Source organism: Alternaria ethzedia (genome assembly GCF_023757985.1).
Source record: "Alternaria ethzedia strain BMP 0044 chromosome Unknown scaffold_163, whole genome shotgun sequence".
Lineage (NCBI taxonomy): Eukaryota > Fungi > Ascomycota > Dothideomycetes > Pleosporales > Pleosporaceae > Alternaria > Alternaria ethzedia.
Genome location: NW_026056356.1, coordinates 1 through 4,200, shown reverse-complemented (window position 1 = coordinate 4,200; position 4,200 = coordinate 1). Strand labels below are relative to the sequence as shown.

The following is a 4,200-nucleotide window of genomic DNA, read 5'->3' as shown; positions in this document are numbered from 1 at the left end:
CCATGCAGCTTTACTGTTACTAGTTATAGGGTATAATTTAACAGGTTTTAGGGAATAAGGTAGTTGAGCGACAAAATTGAAACACCTTTACTCTGGTTGTTATATCAGTAGAATAGGTTACATTTGTGTAACTGACGTCTGAATGTAATCCATAAAAGGAGGGAGATTATATCAAGCTCAGGAGACAATGGCTAGCAGATGGTTTATGCGGGGCACAGATCCCATAAAGAGTACCTGGGAGTATCCAAATTTATTTTTGTAATATGCTATACGCAAATTATATAGGGCTTTTATTAAATAATTGCCTTGTATATTTTAATTTTTTAATTACTATATTTAGTTTGTTATTTTTTATATTTACCATTTTTTTTTGTTAAGAAAAAAAATGGTATCTATAACTAATTCAGTTATATTTCTATTTAAGTTAGAACTAAAACAATTTAATATAAGTAAGATTTTACCTATGTGGAAAATAGGTGTATATATAGTATTAATAATTACTATCTAATGGTAAAACAAGATGTAATTATAACACTATTAGTTATTTTTTTTACAGAATATCTGTATAAGAAATGATGTTGATATATACTTCCAAAGTTTAATGGCTTAATCTTGCTTTACTGTTTGACATACACGTCTATCAGTTGCGTAAGCAGGGCATAAAGACCGCAAGACGCAGTAAGGAAAGGTCTTGTATTATTGAAAAAGCTACGCTGGGGATAACAGGCTAATTGCGCCAGAGAGTACAAATTGAGTGCGCAGTTTGGCACCTCGATGTCGGCTTAGCTCATCCACATGAATGCAGGAATCATGAAGGGTACGACTGTTCGTCGATTAAAGAGCTACACGAGCTGGGTTAAATACGTCGTGAGACAGTATGGTTTCTATCTTCTAGAGGAAATTGGAGTAAAATAAGGATAGCCCCTTCGTACGAAAGGAGTTGGGTATGGTAACCTATGGTTTACCTGTTGTTTATGCGCTTAATATTAACCAGATAAATTACGGCAAGAATAGGTTCTCCTTACTAACTAGTTAATGGGTAACTACAGAAGAAGGAGAGTAATATAGATAGATTCAATGTGAATCTATTACCTATTTGAGCTATAGAGGGTAATACTTTTATACTCAAGTATTTATACATAGTATAGGCATGGCAGGAAAGCTATGTTAGTTAAGATAAGTGCTGAATGCATCTAGGCACGAAGCTTACCTTAGGATACTCTTAGAAACGTAGTATAACATTACGAATCCCATTTTTCATAGGGTTAGTGCTAGAATAGTAGCAACAGTTAACTCTAGTTCTAACAACATGGTTAAGGGGTTATAGGCTTTGGCTGAAAGGGCTTTGATGTTCTTAGGTATAAAGTACTAATTTTTATCATTAACTAAATAACATACTTATCATTAAAAATACTTTATTTAGCCTGGTTTGCATAATAGTAATGCACCCGTTTTGTAATCGGAAGATATGAGTGCAATTCTCGTACTGGGCTATTTAGATATTTTCCTTCCCCATAAGCTTGCGGTTGTTTGTTTTTCTTTTGCTTAACTTTTTTTTCGTTTCTTTTTTTTCTGTTTGTTTATTTTTTTTTTTCATAACCCCCCCCCCTCTCTTCTGCTTTTTTTATTTATATAAATAAAAAAAAAAGCTGGAGAGGGGGTCCAAACGAAAAAAAAAGAAACTATAGCAATAAACCATTGAGATAAAAAAAAAATTAGCCCTCCAGTCTCTTTTAACCTTTTTTTTTATATATAGGATATATCAAACAAAAAAGTAAGAAGAAAAAGGGGTTGTAAAATTTTTTTTTACATAGGATATGTGTAAAAAAAAAATTACTGGCAAATATGAACGCGGATTGATGTAATAGTAACATACCTGGCTCATGACCAGTAAATAGAGGTGCAAGTCCTTTGTCCGCATAGTTAAAGGCTATAGCTTAATAGGTAAAGCAAGCTGCTCATAACAGCTCAGATGAGTGTTCAAATCATTCTGGCCTTATAGGGAAATAAATATATTGTTACTTTTACATAGTATTTAAATACTGTTTTTTTTTACTCTTATATTTTGCGGTTTTAAGCATTTATATAAAATCTAAGGCCCAATAGTCAAGTGGTTAAGACGTAACATTTTCACTGTTAAATGCGCGGGTTCAAACCCCGCTTGGGCTTACTTTATAAGTTATTTTTATGTATTAACTTAAGGGGATATAGTTTAATTGGTAAAACTGCGATTTTGCATATCGTTATTTTAGGATCGAGTCCTAATATCTCCATTAATGTTTAAAGAGACTAGGCTCGAGAAGCTCTTTATTAAAATTGAAAGTTTAAACTAGCCCCCTAAAAAAATGTTTACATCCTTTAGGATGTAAAATTTTTTTAACCCTGTACGGGGGCTGGGCGGGGACTTGTCCACGCCTTGGGGCAAGGCTCGGACCCTCCCCCCCCCCCTTTACAGGGGGGGGGGCCGGGACTAGTGAAATTACAATTTGATTTTTATTGTAAATAAAGTGCAACTCTTTATTAAACTAATGAAAAGAAGAATAAACATAGTAAAAATCTCCGGAGGCGGGTTTAACCTTTTTGTCCTTAAAAAGATGTTACTATCCTGCTTTCATGTTTTACTACCTTCAACCTTATCAATGGAGGGTTGACGTACATTAGGTTTTTGTCTCTTATCTATATCCGGTGCTTTACTTACTATTTTTAATATAGATATGGTTTATGGGTGTCTCTCTTTACTGTTTGTTTATTTTTTTTCATTGAAAAAAAAGAAACTATTTCAAAAGGGAGAAAGTAGTTTATTTATGTTAGAGGTATACGTACTAAATACAGTACCAGTTATAACTTATTTGGATGTGATTTCTGATAGGGATAAGATTTTAAATGAAAATAGAGGAAAATCAGGTATATACAGGTGAACTAATGTACATAGTAAAAAATCTTATGTGGGAAGCTCAACCAATTTAACTAGAAGATTTCTGTATTATCTTAATACTAATTATATGCTTAGTTAGAAGAGTAAATCTAAAATATATTCTTCTTTATTAAAACATTGGCTGGATACAACGCTTTTACATTGGACATTTTAGAGTATTGTGAAAAAGAAGAGCTTATTACTAGAGAGCAGTATTATATTGATAAACTAAGTCCTTCATATAACATCTTAAAAATAGCAGGTTCGTCTTTAGGATTTACACATTCAGAAAAAACAAAAAGTATTATGAGTATCAATAACACCAAAGAAAAACATCCTTTTTTTGGTAAAAAACATAGTGAAATTTCAAGAGCAAATAGGATACTTAATTCAAAAACTGCTTTAGCTGTGGATAGTATAGATACTATAAACGGAGAAGTAAAAAGTTTTAGATCTAATTCTGAAGCAGCTAGATTTTTTAACATAAGTGAATGATCCATACGTAGTTATAAGAAAAGTGGTACGTTATATTTAAACAGATATATAATTAAAAAAAAAAGCTTGAGAAGCTCAATTGGCCGAGCGGAGCTTTGAAGATGCTTAGGTTATAAGTTCGAATCTTATCTCAGGCAATAGCTTATTTTTACATTTAGTAAATTTATCGGCTTTGTTTATTATCTACATTTTTTAAGTAGAAACACAAATACTTACTATAGAGCGGAACTCTTAAGATGTTTAGGTTATAAGTTCAAATCTTATCTCGAGCATATTATTTAAACAGTAGTATTCGTTTATTATAAAAGATAAATTAAAAACGGTATACAGCTTACTAATTATTTAATTTTTATGATGAATGAAAATACTACTAAATTTAGGTTATTTAAGGTGTATTTAGCTATTTTATATAGTATTATACATTTAGGGTGAATTAACTTATTTTCCTTAATTTTCTTTTGCTCTAATGTTTATTGCTATCCCGAAGGGATCCCCAGCTTTTTTTTTAATTTATATAAATAAAAAAAAAAAGCAGGGGATACCTGAGGGCATCCCCTAATTTTTTTTTCTAATAATTTCATAGAAATTATGTCGAAAAAAAATAAAAGGGGATAGTTTCTTTTTTTTCTGTTTGTTTATTTTTTTTTTAATAAAAAAAAAATAAACAAACAGTATTAAAAATGGGTATGCTGAAATCGGTAGACAGGTCCCGCTTAGGACGGGGTGAAATTAATTCATATAAGTTCGACTCTTATTACCCATAAATAGTATAATAACGTATTATTCTATAA

General features: G+C 31.2%; 5 non-coding genes across 5 annotated transcripts; all 5 read left to right on the top strand.

The window, feature by feature from the left end:
• The first annotated feature begins 1,422 nt into the window (after positions 1-1,422).
• Positions 1,423-1,493, top strand: J4E87_011094. Its single transcript has one exon. It is a non-coding gene; the product is annotated as a tRNA-Thr (tRNA).
• A 433-nt stretch (positions 1,494-1,926) lies between these two features.
• On the top strand, positions 1,927-1,999 carry J4E87_011093. Its single transcript has one exon. It is a non-coding gene; the product is annotated as a tRNA-Met (tRNA).
• A 97-nt stretch (positions 2,000-2,096) lies between these two features.
• J4E87_011092 lies at positions 2,097-2,169 on the top strand. The gene has a single exon. It is a non-coding gene; the product is annotated as a tRNA-Glu (tRNA).
• A 32-nt stretch (positions 2,170-2,201) lies between these two features.
• Positions 2,202-2,273, top strand: J4E87_011091. The gene has a single exon. It is a non-coding gene; the product is annotated as a tRNA-Ala (tRNA).
• Positions 2,274-3,473: 1,200 nt separating this feature from the next.
• On the top strand, positions 3,474-3,546 carry J4E87_011090. The gene has a single exon. It is a non-coding gene; the product is annotated as a tRNA-Phe (tRNA).
• Positions 3,547-4,200: the final 654 nt, after the last annotated feature.